Source organism: Microcaecilia unicolor, chromosome 2 (assembly GCF_901765095.1).
Source record: "Microcaecilia unicolor chromosome 2, aMicUni1.1, whole genome shotgun sequence".
Taxonomy (NCBI): domain Eukaryota; kingdom Metazoa; phylum Chordata; class Amphibia; order Gymnophiona; family Siphonopidae; genus Microcaecilia; species Microcaecilia unicolor.
In genome coordinates this window covers 265,502,731-265,526,388 of record NC_044032.1, presented here as the reverse complement: position 1 = coordinate 265,526,388, position 23,658 = coordinate 265,502,731, and the positions used below count along the sequence as shown (strand labels likewise).

At 43.9% G+C, this 23,658-nt stretch overlaps 1 protein-coding gene across 2 annotated transcripts in view; it reads right to left on the bottom strand.

Moving 5' to 3' along the window:
- IRAK1 (interleukin 1 receptor associated kinase 1) overlaps positions 1-23,658 on the bottom strand; it is a 149,729-nt gene that overhangs the window by 88,965 nt on the left and 37,106 nt on the right. The window lies entirely within an intron of this gene.

The window sequence follows — 23,658 nt, the reverse complement described above, 5'->3', positions numbered from 1 at the left end:
TATGGAAAACAGGTGTGAGGATGTTATAATGCCGTTGTATCGCTCCATGGTGCGACCGCACCTTGAGTATTGTGTTCAATTCTGGTCGCCGCATCTCAAGAAAGATATAGTAGAATTGGAAAAGGTGCAGCGAAGGGCGACTAAAATGATAGCGGGGATGGGACGACTTCCCTATGAAGAAAGACTAAGGAGGATAGGGCTATTCAGCTTAGAGAAGAGACGGCTGAGGGGAGACATGATAGAGGTATTTAAAATAATGAGTGGAGTGGAACAGGTGGATGTGAAGCGTCTGTTCACGCTTTCCAAAAATACTAGGACTAGGGGGCATGCGATTAAACTACAGTGTAGTAAATTTAAAACAAATCGGAGAAAGATTTTCTTCACCCAACGTGTAATTAAACTCTGGAATTCATTGCCGGAAAATGTGGTGAAGGCGGTTAGCTTAGCAGAGTTTAAAAAGGGGTTGGACGGTCCAAGTCCATAAACCGCTACTAAACGGACTTGGAAAAATCCAAAATCCCAGGAATAACATGTATAGAATGTCTGTACGTTTGGGAAGCTTGCCAGGTGCCCTTGGCCTGGATTGGCCGCTGTCGTGGACAAGATGCTGGGCTCGATGGACCCTTGGTCTTTTCCTAGTATGGCATTATATACTATTACTACTTGTGTTATTTTCCTAATTTTTAAGAAACCTTGAACAAACTTTCTTTTAAAAAAAAATGTTTTTTTTATTAGAGGTTTTTATTGGCATCCCAAACAAAACATACAAGAATATGAACAGCATTACACAGCATACAAAATGTCGAAAAAGCAACACAAAATGGTACAACTTGTGTAGCAGGGTGCAAAATCCAACAAAGGGATGTAGCAAACAAAAAGGTGGTAGGGCTACCACGCAAGTAGCACATGCCAAAAACAGCACCACCACAGGGCATGCCAAGGCGTCCCACAGTATTGCTGTCATCCCTGTAGTAGAAAAAAAAATTATTTTCAAGCATGGAGGGGTGGGGAGTAAGCATGCCCTGCACTGATCAGGTACTGCAAGCACATTACTGTGCGCTACCCGATTAGCGCGGGAGTAGCATGGGAGCCCTTACCATCTCCTAAATAGGTGGCGGTAAGGCCATATTGCCGCACGCTGCCCAATTACCGCACGTTGGCATGTGAGCCCTTACTGCCTACTAACGCCTACTAAATAGGTAGCAGTAAGGGCTCAGGCAGTAAAAGGCCACATCCTAATTTTAATATTAGTGCATGGCCATTTAATGCTCTTTTTTTTTTTTTTTTTTTAAAGGCCTTCTCCCCGCCATAGTAAAAATGGCCTAGTGTGCAGCAAGTCCACAAGCCAAAATTAGCATGGGCCACTTTATACCATGGCTTAGTAAAAGGACTCCTTTGCAATTTCTACTAAATTTTTGCTTTGCTTTTAAAATCTTCTTCCAGTCATTTAGGCATAGCTTTGAATTGTAAGCTGTTAAAAAGAGGTAATCCACTATCCTAAGACAGTGCTATATACAATTTAAAAAAATAAAATTATATATATATATATATATATATACATACATACATATATATATACATACATACACACACACATATATATTAGGGAGGAAAAGGGACTAAAATCCAGAGGTAATGAAGTATGTCAACCTTTCATTCCTGTTAGCACCCCCCCCCCCCAATCAAGCACTTAACTTTAGTGCACCTACCATACAAATGCTTGGAAAAGACCAGCACATAGAATTACTTTCAAAGCAGAAAACTGTGCTAAAAACTTAAACTGCCTTTTCACTCTACTTAGCAACCCTAGAAGTAAAGTAAATCTCAAGAGCTGGGCTCCCTGTGGCGAACCAGGTGACTTACATGCACTGATCTGTAATGTTACCTTAAGACATTTTTTTTCCCTTTCATGGTATTTTCCCTGTTTGGCCAGCAGGTGGTGTCTGTCATCTGTACTATAGCTGTAGCAGAGGTCTGTTTTCATTTTAGTTTACTTCCCCAAAGAAAAGAGCAGAACCCCTAAGGGGAAGAGTAACCTGCAATGCCATTGATCAAACACCCTTAGGGCTAATGCTCTGTACTCTGATTGGCTCTGAAGCCCATGATCTAGCCCAGAAGGTGCTAGAAATCTTCAGTCTAAGAGTGGGAGTGTGGAGGGGGTTAGGGTTACCATATTTGAAGAAAAAAAATGTGCTGTTCTGCCTCCCAGGGTAAGCAGCAGTTTTCCCTGGGAAATGATGGTTTACTGGTCTTTCTCTGGAAACTTATCTACACTCTTTTCAAACCCAGCTATGTTAACGGCTTTTATCGCATTTTCTGGTAGCAAATTCCACAGCTTAACTGTGCCTTGTGTAAGGGAAGTAAAATGTGCATTAAAGGTAAGTAGTAGGGTTACCATACATCTGGATTTACCCGGACATGTCCGGGCGTCCGGACGGATTTGGCCAGCCTGCCTGTTTGTCCGGATTTCTGGACAAACGGGCTGGCTGGCGGGTGCGGGACTCCTCTCCCCATCTCTACTCTCCCTGGTGATCTAGAGGTACCTCTTCGTCTTCAGGGCAGGAAATAGCCCCCTCTTTCCTGCCCGGAGCGCTGCTGCTAGATGCCCTGCATACTGTGAGTCCGGCTCTCGGCGTTTCAAAATGGCAGCCGAGAGTTGAAGCAGCCTCGCGAGACTTCAACTCTCGGCGGCCATTTTGAAACGCCGAGAGCCGGAATCACAGGATGCAGGGCAGCTGGCAGCAGCACTCCGGCCAGGAAAGAGGGGGCTCTTTCCTGCCCCGAAGAGGTACCTCTAGACCACCAGGGATAGTACAGTAAGGGGAGGGGAGGTGACGGGGGGGGATTGGAGATGACAGGGGAGGGAAGGTGATGGGGGGAGGAGGGGGTGACCGGGGGAGGGGATTATGCTGTCCGGGGCACGGCGAGTACATGAAAGGGGCAGGGCAGGGGCGTGAAAGGGGCCAGGCAAGTGTCCTCTTTTTATGAGGACAAAAAATGGTAACCCTAAAGATAAGGGTACATTTTAACTGACTCTTATTACATTAGGACCAGAAAGGGAGACACAGATTCATGAACAGTCCCTGTCTGCCCTCTTCCCCACCCCGTCCTCTTACAGGGAGATGCTAGCTGTCTTTCAAACCACGGACCCGGCTGCCACCAATTCTGCCCTTGTAGAAGCAGTCTAGCTCACTACCAGTACAGAAAAAGATTTGGCAGTGAGGGGGTGGGGCACATATGATTAGAAATGGGAATCTTTTGAAATAAGAACATAAGACAGTTCTCAAGTGGTATAGAAAGGATTTTTTTTTTTTTGGATACGTAGGATCCGCTCTGTTAGATGTTATTTGGACTTTGCCTCTGTTCACACTTACACACACCTTTGTCTTATCATACATTGACTACCGTAATACTATCTACGCTGGACTTCCTAAGTTTCAACTGCGGCGTTTACAGACACTTCAAAACACAGCCACCAGAATGCTTTTCAGGGTTAGACGTTTCGACTTAGCCACTCTTCTCCTTTCCAAATTACATTGGCTGCCGTTGTCTTTCCGCAGCCAATTTAAAGTTCTTCTTTTGACTCACAAAGTTCTTCATAGGACTAATCCACCTTACTTGTCTAAAGTTGTTATCCCATACACTCCAGCTTGTAATCTTTGTTATCTCGATTCTAATTCACTTACTCTACCCTAGCCTAGACATGCCTATCTAGAATCAACTAGATCATCTGCTTTTTCCTTTCTTTCTCTCTCTCAAGATTTAAAATTATTTCCCTCCAGATATTCGTAACAAACTATCCTTACCCAATTTCAAAATTAAATTAAAAACCTATTTTTTCCAATTGTCTTCAGGGTCATAATACTGTAAGAGGTCTTTGTAGTGGGTTAGACAGTCTATATTCATTATTTTTTGTATTATTTTTCTATATTGTTTTTATCTGCTACTGTATTATCTCCGTTTTCTCTTGTATGAATATAGTTATTCTTTCCTATCTAATGGCGTTTTTTTATTGAATTGTATTTTATTACTGTATTTTATGTTATTTATTGTATTATTGTACACTACTATGACCTTGTTTAAAGTGATCGCAGTGTATGAAGTTTGAATAAGCAAACATATGAATAACCATATTGGGTCAGATCAACGGTCCATCTAGCCCAGTATCCTGTTTCCAACAGAGGCCAATCCAAGTCACAAGTACCTGGCAGAAACCCAATTAGTAGCACCAATCCATGCTACCAATTCCAAGGTAAGCAATGGCTTCTCCCATGTCCATCTCAATAACAGACTATGGACTTTTCCTCCAGGAATTTGACCAAAACTTTTTAAAACCTTGATACACTAACTGTTGTTACTACATCCTCCAGCAACAAGTTCCAGAACTCAACTATTATTTGAGTGAAAAAAATATTTCCTCCTATTTATTTTAAAAGTATTTCCATGTAATTTCATTGTGTCCCCCTAGTGTTTGTACTTTTTGAATGAGTGAAAAATCGATTCACCTCCACCAGCTCCACACCACTCAGGATCTTATAGTACCTCAATCATATCCCCCCCTCAGCCGTCTCTTTTCCAAGCTGAAGAGCCCCAACCTCTTTAGCCTTTCCTCATATGGGAGGCAGGGCCGGTCTTAGCAAGTGCGGGGCCCTATGCATACCAATTTGGTGGGGCCCCATCCTAGCCCTGCCCTAGCTCCACCCCATTGATTATTAAATTTTTAGAACATTCTTTATTTATGAAATTTCAAATAAAGACAAACGAAGCTAAATTTGTACAGAAAAACTGATTGAAATAATAAGCACAATGCTATCATGAAACCCCACCTCCCCAGAAAATATTCAGTTCAAGTCCACTACAATTAGTAGTTCCAATTCTCATAACCCCGGGGGGTCAGAGGTGCAGACACACAATCTCTCCACTGCAAAACACTATACACAAACTTGTGCAAAAACACATTCATAACCTTACCAAACCGTAACAGAACTAATTCCAAAGACAGGACGAGCTACAACCTTATGCGTGGAAAGGCAGAACTCTAATTACACCAGGCTCTAAAACACCATTACACTACCTCATGAAAAAAACAAAACAAAAAGGGCTGCAAATACTACGTGCTAGCAGGATACTGCACCTTGATCACACATGAAAAACACATGACAACAGATATGAAGGCAAAATACTGAACTGGAAAATTACCTGAAGAAGTCAGACTCAGCATGCAGCAATACTAGAAAAATTGAAACTTGTATGCAAAATATCACAGATGCACATTTCCAAAAGCTGACATATTCCAATTAATAAATTCTGAATAAAATACTTTTCTACCTTTGTTGTCTGATCATTTAGTTTTTCTATTCGCTTTGGTCCCAGTGTCTTCTGTTTTATGCAGTGTCTTCTTTCCATTTGATATTTTTTCTCTCACCATGTCCACCATCCTCCTGTGTCCTGTCTACCATCAGTAGCCCTGTCCCTATCCTTTCTCCAGTTTCAGAATCTGCCTTCAAAGTGTTCCGATCCAGCCCTTAAATTCAGCAATTTCCCCTCCATCCATGAGCATCTACTTTCCTCCCCTCCCCTACATCCATGTCCAGCATTTCTCCTCTCTCCCTTCCCCTCCATCCATGTGCATCTCCTTCCTTTGTCTTTCCTTCCCTCCATTCCATATCCAGCAATTCTCCTCTCTCCCCTGCCCTCCCCTCCTCTCCCTGGGCCCTGCCTTCCCATCTATGTCCAGCAATTTTCCTCTCTCCCTGGGCCCTGTCCTCCCATCCATGTCCATCGATGCTCCTCTCTCCCCTTCCCTCCTCCATCTATCCAAATCCAGCAATTTTCCTCCCTCCCCTCCATGTCCAGCAATTAATCCTCCCTCCCTGGGCCCTCCCATCCCATCCATGTCCATCGATGCTCCTCTCTCCCCTTCCCTCCTCCATCTATCCAAATCCAGCAATTTTCCTCCCTCCCCTCCATGTCCAGCAATTAATCCTCTCTCCCTGGGCCCTGACCTCCCATCCATGTCCATCGATCAATGCTCTCCTCTCTCCTCATCCCTCCCATGTCCACCTGCCCGCCCTCGTCTCTTCAAATCTTCAAGTATTTAAATTTACCTCCGTTGCAGGCAGCTTGGCAGCGTCAGTGAAAGCGCTGTCTGACATCCCACCAGCCTTCCCTTCGCTCGTTCGTTCCCTCTCAGTGCCCCGTCTTCTTCTGATTTCATTTCCTTGGGGGCGAGACACTGAGAGGGAACGGACGAGCGAAGGGAAGGCTGGTGGGACGTCAGACGCGTTTTCACTGACGCTGCCAAGCTGCCTGCAACGTAGCGGAGGTAAATTTAAATAGCGCAGGGAATCGGGAGTGAAGGAGGCTGACTGAGGTGCGCCGCGTGGGGCCCCCTAAGCGCGAGGCCCTATGCGGCCGCCTCGGCTTAAAACCGGCCCTGATGGGAGGAGTACCAGCCCCTTTATCATTTTGGTTGCTCTTCTTTAAACCTTTTCTAATTCTGCTATATCTTTGAGATATAGCGACCAGAACTGAACACAATACTCAAGGTGAGGTTGCATCATGGAGCGATACAGAGACATAATAATATTCTTGGTCTTATTTTGCATCCCTTTCCTAATATTTCCTAGCATCTTGTTTGCTCTACCTACAAGGGAACATGACATGAGGGTTCAGACTCGGCATACTCATGATTAAAAATGGAATCCTCACAGAAACAGGAGGGTAGATTCGCAGCCTACATGGCTCTTACCTGCCATTAATATTGTGTTTCAATCTAAGATTTCTTTGCATGTATAGAGCAGCTTTTCCAGGGTAGCTGGTGGAAGCAAAAAGAACCACCAGAATTTTAAAAGGGATGTGGGACAGATATAGAGGATCCTCAGTGGTGGGTGAGTGAGGGGTAAAGCCAGAATTGGGCAGGAGCCAGAATGATGCAGGAAATGGCAGAGATTGGATTAGGCCTTCAAATGTAATCAAGATCTGTATTTCTGGGAGGCCCTGCAAGATGACTGGCTTTGAAGGCGGCACACTCAAGGGTTGATGCAGTAAAGTACACCCAGGCTTTGTGTGGGGTTAGTGCAGCTTTAGCACACAAATTTGTGGGTGCACAATACAGAAAGGGATTTTGCACAAAACCTAACCCAGTGCAAAGCCATGAGCACTCAACTTATTTAAAATCATGTTTATAAGGCTAATTCACTATTCAGTGCAAACACAGAGAACTGTGCTGAAGACTGAAAGCCTGAGTACAATGCTAGGACTTTAATGCCATGTCATATAGGTGTAAAGCGCCTCAGATCACTGAAGCCAAATTGAAGGTAAAGTGCAGAAGTTCAGCTCAGATCAATGAGCCCCTAGGTACTGCCCAACCCCAAAGATGATTCCTGACCTCCAAATCCCTCACCTCTGACCCAGTGATAATCCTCTAACCCCCCCCCCAAAAAAAAAAAAATCCTGAGTCTAGTGGATCCCCTGAATCCCCCATCCTTGACCACAAATTGTCTCCTCCCCAAACCCAGGGATCTCTCTCCCCCCCAAAAAAATCCTAATAGTCTAGTAGACCCCAATACCTACCTCCCCCCCTCCACTCATATATACTTTTAAGTCAAGAGGGAGGAGTGATGCTCACTCATTCCTCTCTCCGCACCACCATCTTCCAAAATGGCAATCTCAGGATGCCCCGTGCAGCTCCGATGCAGCTATTTTAGAAGATGGTGGTGCAGAGACAGGAACGAGTGTCTCCCTTCCTGTCAGTGCATGATTCGAATCACTGCTCACAGATTCAGGGAGACATTTTAAAATCTCTTCAGTGCAGCACACAGCTGCATATTACCACAGCGGTATTCACTCCTTTTCTGACAGCACATACTTACATGCAACAGTAATTTGTATGCTATTTGCTTATTGTATTTCAAGAGCTAAAATGTTGTCTTTGGCAGTGTGGGTGCACAGCTCCAACACACGTTTACTGAATCCACCACTCTGAGAGAATGAAGGTAGTAGTAACCTCTCAAGGGCACTTCCTCCCCAGGTCCAACTTCTTCCCTCTCTTTCCTTCCCCACATGCTTTAGTTGTGAGAGTGAAATGTGTGTGGTCATAGGCTAGTGGGGGGGGGGGGGGGGGGGGGGGGGGGGAAGAAGAGAGAAAGAAAGAAGTTACTCCTCCCCCAAACACACACTTTCCTAGGGGAAATCCCCTCCCCTGAACACACACATTCATTTTCTCTCTCTCTCTGGAGAGAGAAATCCCCTCCAAATTCTCATGGGGAAACTGAAATAACACCTGAAAAAGTCCCTCTCTCTACCAGGGAGAAATACCCCTCCTCTGAACATATACACACACCCCTGAAAAAGAAATCTGAACCACATTCTTGTCAGGAGAGATAATAAATCTTACCTACTCTCCTCTTTCTTATAACTATCCTGTCAAAATGAAGCTCCTTCCCCCCTCTCTTTCAATTCTTGTATATTGAACCAATAGCGATTGCAACCTCTCAGAAAGTTCACTGATGGACAGCATAGCAAATACTGATTAAACTTGAAATTTCCCCTCAATCCTTATCACCCTCAATACACACACTCTGCAAAAAGAGAACTCTCCAAAAACTGTAGTTAAGAGTGGGCTATTTAAGATTCTTATGTAAAAGCTTTTAAAAAACCAAACCAAACCCAGCCTTCACCCTCAACCACCACAAAATCCAGATCATAACAGCATCTTGAAAGCCCATTGAAAATTCTAATGCAACCAAACATATATTTCCTCTCTCATTCAGTTTTGTCAAATTTGACAAACTGACTAAAGCTGCACCATTCACTTGGCTCTTTGATTTTAGCTTTCCTACTTGTTATACTTTTGCACATCACTCCAGTGGCGTAGCCAGACCTGACATTTTGGGTGGGCCCAGAGCTAATATGGGTGGGCACTATGTATACAGTAGTGTTTCATGGGATATTACAAAATAATGCCTTAGAGTGCACTTGATGAAGGTTAAGTAAATAATCTGCCCAACAGTTGTCCTATGTCAACATAAACCGTGTACATACTTTATAGAACACCACCATTTTAAAATTTATTAAAAAAATTTCTATCCTGCACTATCCCACAATTCTAGGCAATTACTAGACAAACAGCACTTAAACTTGACCAGACATAAGTCTACTATAATGGCAAATATCTCAACACACATCACAGTATCCTGCAAAATAATTATAGCAATGGCACATATTCATCAAACTTTGCTTTATAACAAATGTAAATGCCTGATTAAACTGTGTTAAAACCACCTTTTTTTTTAAACTTTAGATAAAAATGGCAAATTGGACACTGGCCTAAAAATATTTGGCAGATCTGTCATAGTCCACAGCTAAGATGTTTCCTCTTACAGTTTTCCACTGAAAAAAAGTGTATTCAAATTCTGGTAGGACCTCAGTAATAGTAACATTGTCAAAATCCCTTCCCTGCCAGATTCTTTGTGAAGTAACATTAAATCTTATGAAGCTTCTTAGTGCCTATGTAGCAAACCTTAACATCATCAATTCTGAACACACAAATATCAGTAACAGTACCTTCAAAAAGGCAGCAGTGAATATACACAACAGCAACATATGTCCCATTGTAAAAGCCAGACAAGTCAGATTGATATAGGTCCCCACACAAAGCACATAACTCTCACCAATTACAGAATAAATGATCAAAAATTAGGAATTGTCCCGTAGCCCAGCATCAGCCCCCGAGATGCCAAGTTACCCAGTTCCAGGCTAGAAATTTTGGGGCTGTCCTGCATTTCTGCCCATTCCATTCTGTTGCATTATGGGACTCGAAGCACTCAATGGGCACTACAAATCCCATACAGTTTTGGGATACAAGTTCAAAACCAGGACTGCCCCAAAATCTCCAGCCTGGAACTGGATAACTTGGCATCTCTGCAGCCCTGCCCTTCCCTTCATACCCCAGCATCAGCCCTACCCTTGACTATCCCTTTCCCCATCCCTCCTTGTAGCTCGGCATCAGCCCTGTCCTTCCCCTCCCCCTCCCCCCCCCCCATGGCTCAGCATCAGCCCACCTCTATCTACTCCTCATAGTCTGGAAACAGTCCTGCCCTTCTCTCTCTCTTCCCCCATAGTCTAACATCCCCTCTTCCCTTCCCAATCACCCACCCGCACCCAGAAGCCCAACATAAAATATATATATATATTTTTTAACCTGGCCACTGCAGAGCTCACCCCCACCCAGAAGCCCACCAACAGGAAATATACAGCTTTTCTTTAAATTGAACATTGTGAAGACCACACGCACTCAGAAGCCCACCACCATTAAATATAAAACTGTTTTTCTTTTCTTTTTTTTTTTTTTTTTTTTTTTTTTTACCAGAGTCCAGTGCAGAGAAATTGTCCTGTAGATTTCAGAGAAGTCTACAGCTCCGATCAGTGTGTGCAGGTGGTTCAGTGTTGGGGAGAAGGCCCAAGTTGGCTCCTAGCAGTGGCTGAGGTTGGCAATGGGGGGGAGTAGACTTCAATTCAATGCAGCTACAGTGGCTACTGACTCACTCCTGGTGCCTGGGGCTGGAGGATAATGAGTGCCCAGATTTCCCCAGCTGCTAAGTTCAGTGCAGCACCGGCCTCCGAGACTTCCAACTCCCTGACTTTGCCACAGGTTTGGGTCCTGGCGGGGGCTGACGGCCAGATGCACTAAACTTTAACGAGCCACTAACGACCCTTTAACGAACAAATTTTGAACCATGGCATGCATTAAAGGCCATTTTCAGACGGCAGTAGCAGCTAACGAAAACGGAATACAAACGAGTAACTTCCATTGTAATATGGACAATTCGGGATGCACAAACCATACCGATGATTGCACCGACTCATTTACCGCATTATATTTAGCGTGTGGTCAGAGCTGTCAGTAAGCAGGAGCTGTCATACAGACATGTCCTTGTGGGCGTCCTTGCCCCCCCACCCCGCCCGAGGTCGCCGCTGCTCCCTGCTTCCCCCTGCATTAAAAAAAAAATCGTGATTTTAGGCAGCCCCGGCCCCCCTCCCTTCCTTCCTCTCTCTCTTTCTTTCTAAACAGCTCCTGCCATCCTCCGCCCCCGTGCCTCCCCCTGCCCGAGGTCGCCGCTGCTCCCCGCTTCCCCCTGCAGCATGAAAAATCAAAATTTTAGCAGCCCCAACCCCCCCTCCCTTCCTTTCTCTCTACTCTTTCTCCCACAGCTCCGCCTCCTGCCATCCTCCGCCCCAGTCGCCCCCCTGAGGTCATCGCCGCCGTTCCCCCCCCTCTGCCTTACCGGGCCCGCGCAGCGACGAGGGCGGGCCCAGGTCAAGAAAGGAGAGACGTCCTGAAGACTCGGTGGCGATCAGATGTTCTTCTTGCCCGTGCAGCGCCTTCACACAGAGGTGAGAGGCGCTGCGTGGGCCCGGTAAGACGGAGGGGGGCCCGGTGGAAGGGGGGAGTGGCAGCGACCTCAGGGGGGGTGGAGCTGTGGGAGAAAGAGTAGAGAGAAAGGACGAAAGGAAGGGAGGGGGGTCGGGGCTGCTAAAATTTTGATTTTTCATGCAGGGAGCAGCGGGGACCTCGGGCGGGGGGGGGGGGGGCAAGGCCGTCGATACAGGACGCAAGGCCATCCATACAGGACGCTCCTGCGTGTTTGTGTTTTGTTTTTGTTGTTTTGACATTTGTGGCATGCGCAGAGCAGCCAGCATAACGCTTGGCTGCTCTGCGCATGCTTTAGGGGCCAATTACCGATGGGGATTACACCAGTTTAATGCATTGTACTTTACAATACCGCACTGATCATGTGCGACTTTTTTGGTGTGTTCTTCGTTTTTTCAAATTCATTAAGGACTTTTACGTTTTAGATTTTTTTACGTTTGGTTGATGCATCTGGGTCTGAGACCTGAGCTGTGCAGGATCAACAAACAGTGAGCGAACACTAAAAGGAATTGCTTGCGATTGCAGCAGCCCTTAGGAACAGAAGCAGAGCAGACGGAGGTAAGCACCTTAAGAACATAGCAGGGAGCGAACAAACAAAGGCCAGGATGCCCCAACTCCTTTAGCAAAGTAGCAAACACAGCAGTGCGACAGGAGGGCTGCTACTTTGCTTGCTGAAAGTCTGTTGTAGTGCTGGTAAATTTAAAAAAAAAAAAAAAAAAAAAAAACACACCAGAGCTGCGGGGCTCAGCTCACAAGATTTGTTTCACTACTTTCTACACATAGCTGACTGAGCTAAGCAATTGGAGCAGTGGCGATGTGATGTGCAGGGCAGCTGGCACCTGATTGGTGATCACTGAGACTAGGTGGGCCTGAGCCAAAAATGGGTGGCCCTGGGCCCACCCGTAGCTACGCCCCTGCATCACTCCTTTCCTGCTTAACCATCTGCACTCCAGTACAAGACCTTTTCATTTCACCCCTCCCCCCAAATACAGACACCTGCCTTAACAGTGTCACCCTATCAGGGTATTTCACTTTGACAGTGGGAGAAGCACCAAGAAGCCAAATGACTAGGGTTACCATATGTCCGGATTTACCCGGACATGTCCTCTTTTTGAGGGCATGTCCGGGCAACCGGATGGGTTTTGCCAATCTGCCCGTTTGTCCAGAAATCCGGACAAATGGGCAGATTGCTAGCCTCCCCTCCCCTTACTTACTAGTGCCCTGGTGGTCTAGTGACCTCTTCTGCCTTCGGGACAGGAAAGTGCCCCCTCTTTCCTGCCCTGCATGCATCCTTCCTGTTGCTGATCCTTGGAGCCGATTCAAAATGGCCACCGAGAGTTGAAGTGACCTCATGAGACTTCAACTCTCGGCGGCCATTTTGACTTGACGTGGAGGATCAGCAACAGGAAGGATGCATGCAGGGCAGGAAAGAGGGGGCTCTTTCCTGCCTCAAAGAGGTCACTAGACCACCAGGGCAGTAGTAAGGTAAGGGGAGTGGGGAAAATGTGACAGGGGGCGGGGCATGTGTCCTCCTTTTTGGGGGACAAAATATGGTAACCCTACGAATGACCAACTGTTCCTCAGGCTCCAAATCCCTCCCAACATGTGGCTGGTTTTAAGCAGGGTAAGCATGGCAGTCACCAGGGTTGGAACAAGTAACACAAACCCCATCCTGAGAATGGAAGAACAAGGAAAGGGGATGGGATTCGATATACTGCCTTTCTGTGTTTACAATGGAAGTGGTTTACATATTATGTACAGGTACTTATTTTATACCTTGGGCAATGGGTGACTTTCCAGTGACCCAATCCACCCTCTCCTGAGGAAGTAAGGGGGAGGGGTAAAGGGCATCATCAACACCCCCCCACACACACACACACACTGCAGACACCACTCAATCCCACAGCACACCCTGCTTCAAATACCTATTTCCAGTTTAAACCAGCAAGGCCAGTCCATGTCTCACCTGCGACTTCCTCACAAAAGAAGAAGGTCAAAAGGAAACATGTGCACTGTATGAAAGTTTGGCACACGGACTTTTGGTGTTCACTGTTCCTGCTTATGTGATCTGGAAGGTTGCTTCATCAGAAACAGTGAATGTGACTCAGCTGCAGACAAATCCTCCCCCCTCCCCCCAATCACCAACTGCACAAGGGTTAGAATAAGGTTGAGTATAGGAAAGGGACACAAAGGAAACAAGGCTCGGATTAAACACAAAATAACTCATTCTCTCTTGGAAACTATAGCTCGCAATGGACATAAAATAACTCTTCCTCTCTATGATTCTTCACATACGAACCTTATTCTACCTGTCACTACCTGTATTTATGCATACCGGAATTGGTGAATGCCTTTACGGTTATATGTAAGCCACATTGAGCCTGCAAATAGGTGGGAAAATGTGGGATACAAATGCAACAAATAATAAATAAATAAACAAACAAACAATGCAAGGGCGGCTAACCCATAAACAAACATGTTAGATGGAGGGAGAGATTCAATGAATTCTTTGCTTTGGTCTTCACTGAGTAAGATTTGGGAGAGATACCGGTGCCAGAAACGGTATTCAAAGCTGACAGGTCAGAAAAACTGAATGAAATCTCTATAAACATGGAGGATGTAATGGTGCAATTTGACAATTTGAAGAGTAGCAAATCTCTTGGACCGGATGGTATTCATCCCCAAGAACTGATAGAACTGAAAAATTAACTTGCGGAACCTATTGCTAGTTAATGTAATTTATCTTTAAAATCAAGCATGGTTCCAGAAGATTGGAGGGGGGGGGGGGGGGGGGGGCAATGTAACGCTGATTTTTAAAAAAGGTTCCAGAGGAGATCTGGGAAAATATAGACCAGTGAGCCAGACATCGGTGCCAGGCAAAATGGTAGAAACTAATATAAAGAACAAAATTACTGACCATATTCAAAAGATGGATTAATGAGACAAAGCCAACATGGATTTAGAGAAGGGAAATCGTGCCTCACTAATCTACTACATTTCTTTGAAGGGGTGAACAAACATACGGATAAAGGAGAGCTGGTCGATGTTGTGTATCTGGGTTTTCAAAAGGCGCTTGATAAAGTACCTCATGAAAGACTCCAGAAGAAATTGGAGAATCATGGGATAGGAGGTACTGTCCTATTATGGATTAAAAACTGGTTAAAAGATAGAAAACAGAGTAGGGTTAAATGGTCAGTGTTCTCAATGGAGAAGGGTAGATAGTGGGGTTCCCCATGGGTCTGTGCTGGGACCGCTGCTTTTTAACATATTTATAAAATGATCTAGAGATGGAAGTAACTAGTGAGGTAATAAAATTTGCTGATGACAATTATTCAGTTGTTAAATCGCAAGAGGATTGTGAAAAATTACAAGAGGACCTTACAAGACTGAGAGACTGGGCATCTAAATAGCAAATGACATTTATTTATTTGTAGCATTTGTATCCCACATTTTCCCAACTATTTGCAGGCTCAATGTGGCTTACAATTGTTCCGTAATGGTGATCACCAATTCTGGAAAAGAGAAATACATAGTTAAAATATGGAGGTGACAGAGTGGAATTGGGTAGTCAAATAAATAAAGTTCATTTTCGTAATAAGAAATAAAAGGTAATTGGATAAAACTTCATTTTCGTAATAAGAAATAAAAGGTAATTGGATAAAACTTCAATTGTAGTAGATTAGCTTGAACAATCAGGAATAAAGAGTTACGTTTTGTGTAGTTCTGGTATAAATTTTGTTACTGGTATTTAGGATGGATCTTGGTGGTAAGCCTTATTGAATAGGTTAGTTTTCAGTAAATTTCGGAAGTTATTTATGTTGTGTGTTGTTTTTATTGATTTTGGTAATTCATTCCATATTTGCATGCTTACATAAGAGAAACTGGATGCATATGTTGATTTATATTTTAGTCCCTTGCAGTTGGGGTAGTGGAGATTCAGGAACGTACGTGATAATCTAGTAGAATTCTGATTGGTAGGTCTATAAGGCCTGACATATACCCCGGAGCTTCATCGTGTATGATCTTATGAACCAGTCCCCCTGACGATCCCACCCCTTCCATGTTCAAGGGTCTCCAGCCCCCTCCCAAACCCCCACAAAATGTTGTGGCCGCCGGCCAAACCAAACCCTTTCCCACCCAGTGACGGGGGGGTGGGTGCTGGAGGTCCAGTGGACCTCCAGCCCACCCCAACTCCTTCCCCCCAGTGTTCTTTCAATCCCTGGTGGTCCGTGGTGGGTGACAACCCCCCTCCCGGCCCCCCTACCTTTCGTTGGAGGAGGGACGCAGCATGCCTGCCTCCCTCCTCTTCCAGTCGACGGCGCTTCAAAATGGTGGCGCCCAGCCCCGCCCATTGCATCCTGGGATGCGCTGGGCAGGGCTACAGACCATGTAAGGGAGCAATTCCTTCCTTAAAGGCCAATGCGCAGACTACAGGTGCTCCAGAATGCAACTGCTTGAGTGATGTACAGTCTCCAACAGTGAGGACCATTGTTTGATTTTCAGCATTTAACCTTTTTAATGTATATTTACATACTTTGGGTAGGGAATTGGCAGATGATTCTTCACTCACAGTTATGCTGATGACATCACTGTCCTTATTCCAATACTTGATTCTTTGGACTATTTCATCTTCTCTTCAGAGCTGTATGTCTACAATTGGTCCGTGGATGTTAAAATTATAAGCTTAAACAAAAGTCGAATAAGACCAAATTCTTGCTCTTGGATAACCACCTTGATCCTTTGACTGACATTATTGTTGATAAAGAAAAATACTCTCTTTCGCCATGTATTAAGATTTTGGGAGTGCTTCTAGACCAATCTTTGTTGTTAACACCACAGGTTAACTCTTCAGAAGAGTTCACTTTTTCTCATGAGGAGTTTAAGAAGAATCAGAAAAGTTTTTGAAATTGTTCAGTTTAAATTATTTATTTTAGCTCTACTTCTGTCAAAGCTAGACTACTGTAACTTAATCTTCTTAGGAACATCGAGACAATCATTTACAAACAATCCAGAATACAGCAGTTAGATTAATATATTCCTTGCGAAAAAATGATTACTACATTTTATATAGAACTGCATTGGTTGCCTGTTGAGGCTAGAATTAGGTTTATATTTTCCTGGTTTTTGTTCCAAGTACTACATGGAGAACGCCCAGCATACTTATTATTTCATTTTGAATTGTTAAATCCTTCTAGAAGAGTTTTACTATGGTCTTCTTTTACATTTCCTTCTGCTAGGGGGATAAAACGGTTGAAGATTTATGATATGATGCTTACTTATCAAACCCCAAAAATATGGCGTTCATACGCCAATTACTTTTCAATCAATTATGACTACACTGTTTTTAAAAAACTACTCAAAAACTGTTTTTAATGAGTTCTTAATTACCCAAAGTTGAGTCTGTCAGTCTTTTTTTTTTTTAATTGATTGTATTGATCCTTACCTTATTGTGAGCCGCTTTGAACCAAACTTTGGTGTTAGCGGTATATAAATTATAACGAACTGTAACCTAACCAGTGAAGTGCTGACAGCCCCCCTCCACCCCCCCCCAGGCACTAACTGGGCATTTCCAATACCCAGTTAGCCCCAGACAGAAAATTTAAACAGCCAGGAGCCTCTCCTGGTCACTTCAATCATTTTGAATATCGGCTCCAGGTTTTTAGGCCTCGACATAGGCACTAAGGGAAAGGAGTTGGGATTCAATATACTGCCTCTCTATAGTTACAGTCAAAGCGGTTTACATATTATATACAGGCACTTATTTTGTAGCTGGGACAATGGAGGGTTACGTGAGTTACCCAGAGTCACAAGGAGCTGCAGTGGGAATCGAACCCGGTTTCCAGGCCACTGCACTTACCATTAAGGTTACTCTGTTTCAAGGATAAGGCATTACAATGCTTCAGGTCATTATAAATAGGGCCTCTAATTTTAGGTCTGAGCCCAAACACCGATACAAAAATAACTACAAAATTAAAATAGGCATTTACAGGATAAGCCCCACCACCCACACCACCACTTCCCCTAGTACTCTGTTACCCCTCCCTGGCTTCTCCTGTATCCTCCAATAGTTTTTATGCTATTTCTGTGCAGATGGCTCCTATGCGACACAAACATTTGGTTCCAACGAAAACACAGATACACACTGATTTTTTTGTGCCCTCAAAAGAACCTCGAATTAGCTGGAAATAAACACCTAAGAGCCAAATATTCAGCCGATGACGATCAGCATTTTGCAGACCCCCACTGGTCTTATCCCCAGAAATTCAATGCCGGGCCATGTCTGGGCTCAGACATTGAATTTGCAGGTTTACGGAGCTGGCACACACATAACTGGTTATGGGGTCCTAGTTATGCAGTTACCATAGTCGGTTAAGTTCCAAAACAGGAAGTAGCTACAAAGAGATGCTCCCAGCATTCTGCAAACGATTTCTAATGATGAGTAGGTGAGAGAAGGGGGCTGGACAGAGCTGGAGGCTGAAGAGGAGGAGCAAGTGGAAGAAGAGGGCCGGAGCTGGGGGCTGAAAAAGGAGGCAGGTGAGAGAAGGGAGTAGAAGCTGGAGCTGTGGGATGAAAAAAAGGGTCAGGTGGAAGAAGGGGGCCAGGACTTGGAACAGCACAGATTTAGGGAATAGAAGGTGGCTGGGGATGAGGATAGGAAACGAGGGCTGATGCTGGCAGATGGCAGGGTGACAAATGGTCTGATGCTGGACAGGGAGAAAAAGGGGGGGGGCTTTGCTCTCAGACTGAGGTTAGAAGGGATTTAATGCATGAGCAAAGGGGACTGGGGTCTGTCAAAGGGCAGATAGGATACAAGGGTTGGGGGCTGATGTAGGGAGCCGAGAGAAGGAGGAGGGGGAGGACAGATAAACTATGTAAGGGAGAAGCAAGAGTATATGAAGGGGAAGATGAAGCTAGAGGGGCAGAGGGATAGGTACTGGGGATAAGGTGGATGAAAGATAGGGTAAATAAATACTGGAGAAAGGAGGTAGGTGGATTGATACTAGAGAAAGGGAAAAGGAAGTACGTGAGAAGAGACATAAGCAAAGGATGATGGGGAAAGGGGAGAAAAAAAGGAGGGGGGATGTGAAGAGGATGCAGAACAAAGGATGAGGGCAGATCTTTGAAGGAGGTGAGAAATGGTGGAAATAGTGAAGATAAAAAGGGAAACGAGAGCCTGAATAAGGCGATAACAATAAAGGGACTGGCACTGGAGAGGGGATGAGTGAGAGGGAAGGAGCTGGGGGTTGGTAAGAGACAGATAAGCTTGGGAGGCCATGAATACAGAGGGTGGAAATGCAAGACTAAAAAGTGGGTGAAAGGAAATAGGTGACTGGGAAAAGAATAAGACAGTAGTGAGAATAGGAGAACTAGGAAAGAGGAAAGTGAAATGGGACTTACCGCCTTTCTGTGGTTTTTGCAACTACATTCAAAGCAGTTTACATAGTATATACAGGTACTTATTTGTACCTGGGGCAATGGAGGGTTAAATGACTTGCCCAGAGTCACAAGGAGATGCAGTGGGAATCGACTCCAGTTCACCAGGATTGAAGTCTGCTCCTCCTCCACAGTAGGCGCAGAAAATTAAAAAAAAAAACAAAAACACCACCACTGGTAAGTAGCTGAATGATGGAGGCTGAGGAGGAATAAAATCTAGCTACAGGTAGGTTAAAAAAAAAAAAACATGATAGAAATGGAGAAAAAAAATGAAAAAGAAGGATTTGAGTCAGAGTTAGATATAAGAGAGGAAGGGAAGAAGATGGGACAGTGAAAAGCAGAAAATGGAAATTAAATCCTGGAAAAGGACTTAGGAGAAAACCAACAAGAGGATGTAGCAAAGAAAGGCAAGGACTGGAATTGATTTTAATATTTATAGAAATGGGATGCCAGCTTTGAAAATGTGTATTTCTTGTATTTTTATTTTCTATACAGGAGGACATTTCTTTCTGTTTTTCTTTTTTCAGTGTTCTGCTGTGCAGTCTGGGTGCTTGGATTTTCAATTTTCTGTCTCAGTATTTGTTTCTAATCTGTAGTTTGTTTTTTCGTTTGTTTTTTTAAACTAGATGGCAGTCTGTGTTTTTCTTTTGTTACAAGAATCCTTCACTGACATTACATATAGATTCTATGTACAGTTCTTTTTCTAGCTGGAGGTGTTCTGGTGTTTTAGAATATTTGCAGTGATGATTTTTCATAGGTAGGGTTTAGTGCAGTTTCAGTGTCTGTTTCCAGGATTTTGTGCTACTTCTCAGTCTGGTGGTGCAGGGAGTTTGTGCTGCTCTCACTGATATAAACACACACAGCAAAGTGGAAGTGGGACGTTTATTTAACAGTAGTAAATCTGACCCAAAGACCAAACACGCCCGTGTTTTGGCTGGAAAGCCTTCCTAAGGGGTCTACAACACAAAGACATACAGAAATGTATATATAAAAGGCATATATATATATATATATATATATATATAAAGATGTACATATAAATGAACTTAAATACACAACATCATATGTCATAAAAAATATCTATATAATAAAACTCACCCTCAACGTTCTGAAGACACTAACATCACTGAAGCCAAGCCACTGACATCACTTCCTTCATGAAGGGTTCGTAGTGGTGAAGCCACCGAAATCACCAAGTCTCTGGGCCCCGCTCTCGCGTCAAACGTGATGATGTCGAGGGCGGAGCAATGGCGTCAGTGGGTTCACAATGACGAAGGGGTGGGGGTGGGGTGGAAAACCTTGCTAGCGCCCGTTTCATTTGCTCCAGAAACGGGCCTTTTTTACTAGTATTATTATTATTAGCATTTGTATAGCGCTACCAGATGCACGCAGCGCTGAACACCTGACACAGAGAGACAGTCCCTGCTCAATAGAGCTTACAATCTAAAATAACACAGACAGACAAGACAATTAAGGGCGAGGGAAGTACTGGGTGAGAAGGAACAAGGATAGGGGAATTGAGTAGTGGCTAGGAGCCAAAAGCAGCAGTGAAAAGGTGGGTTTTCAGCATAGATTTGAAAACAGGTAGAGATGGAGCTAGACGTACAGGCTCAGGAAGTTTATTCCAGGCATAAGATGCTGCGAGAGAAAAGGAATGAAGCCTGGAGTTAGCAGTGGAGGAGAAGGGGGACGACAAGAGAGATTTGTCCAGTGAGCGGAGGTCACGGGGAGGAATGTAGGGAGAGATGAGAGTGGAGAGGTAATGGGGGGCTGCAGAATGGATGCATTTAAAGGTCAGTAAGAGAAGTTTGAACTGTATACGGAAGCGGACAGGGAGCCAGTGAAGTGACTTGAGGAGTGGGCTAGTGTGGGTATAACGATTTTGGCGGAAAATAAGCCGTGCTGCAGAATTTTGGACAGACTGGAGAGGAGAGAGATGACTGAGCAGAAGACGAATGAGAAGTAAATTGCAATAACCCAAGCGAGAGGTGACAAGGGTGTGGATAAGGGTTTTGGCAGCATATTCAGAAAGGAAGGGGCGAATTTTGCTAATGTTGTAGATAAAGAAACGACAGGTTTTGGCGAGCTGTTGATTATGTGCAGAGAAGGAGAGAGAGGAATCAAAGACGACACCAAGATTACGAGCCGAGGAGACAGGGAGGATGTGAGAGCCATTAACAGAGATAGAGAATGGGGGAAGAGGGGAGGTGGGTTTAGGGGGAAAAATGAGAAGTTCAGTTTTAGTCATGTTCATATACAAAGAAACCACATATATGACAGACCCACACAGATATAATGATATAAATAATCTAAAGCACATACCAAATTCTTTCAAACCATTAACTCCACAGAGTTGTATAAACATGTAGAATAACGCACTCGTGTAGCGATATCACTAGAATAAAAAAAATATATATATATCCACATACTGATGTTAGAGCAAATTACCTCAATGTGTTTGTAAAACAAAGTTTTAAAGCACTATTTGTAGTGTGTAATAGAAACCATGCAATACTAGAGGAAAGTGAGTGATATGTTCTATTGTGTAAGGATTATGTGTGATATAAATATTATAACCATGTGCTTGAGGATTATGCGTAGGTCAACAATGGACTTGTGCTACACCCGATGACGAAGAGAATAAAAATAAAACAGAACTCAAAAAAAATATCAAAGTTATAGCATATTACTCATAAGATGCGACATCAGAGTTTGAACAGAATGTTTTTGTAATTCTACTTCTGCTCCGTGCCTGTTGCTGGGAGTTTTACTGGTCGATTTGGGAATGTACCGTGTAAATGAATAATTACTCAATGGGGACAATTTTATAGCTGGGCACCACAGTTTAATGTGCCGATGCTGCACACTGAGCGCCGATTCTTTAACAGCATCTGTGTGCCAACATGCTATTAGACAATAGGAGCTTAAATCAGCACTGGTGCTCCTAAATGTAGGTGTGAACAGTTACGCCAGGCCTATAGCAGGTACAACTGCTCACGGCTAAATGTGGCATTTTAGCACATAACATAATTGGATTCTTACAACAAATTACTTTCTTATGCATTATTCTTTGTTATGTATCCTATACTGTTTATTATAAGCCACATTGAACTCAAACTTCTTTGGGACAATGTGGGATATAAATGTCATAAATAAATAACTTACGTTTTGTGGGCTCTCCTTGCACTTATGGCTCGTGCACATAAATTATGGAATAGCACTTTAGCATGTCATTATATGTGTATAAGTTCTAGTATTCTGTAACATACCTGCACAAATGGCACCTAACTTTAGACACTCTGTTATAGAATTAGGGGGTATTATGATTTAAATAAAATTGACTAAAGGATAAATTGGTGCAGGAACTTGGGAACTGAAGGTGGAGCTTGTGTCCCAGCAAACAAAGAGGCATTTCCTCCCCTTCCCAAGAGCAGCAGAAGATGCTAGATTGGGGGGGGGGGGGGGGGGAGAGAGAGAAAGAGAAGATGCTGGACAGTTGGGGGGCACCAGAAACCCTTGAACCGGCTCTATTAGGGTGCATGCTAATATCTGTTAGTACATGAAATGCCAAGTTATTTCCTACCCATACCACCTCAGCTTTTGAGTTATTACATGGCAGGTTCAATGCGGCTTACATATTGTATACAGGTACTTATTTGTATGTGGGGCAATGGAGGGTTAAGTGACTTGCCTAGAGTCACAAGGAGCTGCCTGTGCCTGAAGTGGGAATCAAACTCAGTTCCTCAGGACCAAAGTCCACCACCCTAACCACTAGGCCACTCCTCCACAAATAGGGAAAGCACAAAGATGTCGCATCTTATGAGTAATATGCTATAACTCTGATATATTTTTTTTTTAGTTCTGTTTTATTTTTATTCTCTTAGTCATCGGGTGTAGCACAAGTCCATTGTTGAAGAACCAAATTCAAATCCCTTGAACAGTCGGTCCCCTTATCCTAATTGATAATGACACCTTCCTAAGGGCCCGTTATAACAGAACATGCTACAGTAATGTGTTCAAAATTTGGGGGGGGGTCTTGCCATGTATTTGTGACCGGGATTGCCCACTGTTGGAAACAGGATGCTGGGCTTGATGGACCTTTGGTCTGTCCCAGTATGGCAATACTTATGTACTTATGAGTCAGTAAATACATCATGGTGCTCACCTTCAAAAGCACACAGACTTACAAAGTTAAACACTAACATATGTAACTTTGCAAGTCTATGTGCTTTGAAAATGAGCCTCCATCTCTCGGACCTCAATTTTCTATCTAGGGAATTCCTTACAGGTGGCAAAATAACCAAAATTTCACAACAGAGAAAAGTTCCCAAGAATTACCATCACCTGCCTGCTCAATTGTCTTAGCATAAAAATCCTTAGATGTTTGCTTAAATGTTCTCTACAAGCTTTTGACTTTCCCAAGTCAGTTTGTCTTCCACCTCCTCTCCAACTGTCTACCTTTCTTCTTTAGTGGATGTAGCTGGACCATTTACCAAACAGCCAGCTTCTTATTAGGAAACCTCACCAACACCTTTGGGATGTCCTTTTAAAGATCATTTGTCATATTCTGGTTCCAGTAAACTGCTAATCTACCCCCCCCCCCCCCACCCCGCCCAAAGCCACTGTAAGCGGAATCTGATTAAAGAAATGCTGTAAATTGACTCCTATCAGTAGGATACTGGTAAACTGACTGAGATGTGGCTATGTTCTTATCACTTTGGTGTTGCCTAGGCAGTTGCGCAGTGGTGCTCTATGGTCTGTATCAAAAGAATGGAGTATAATGCTTCTTA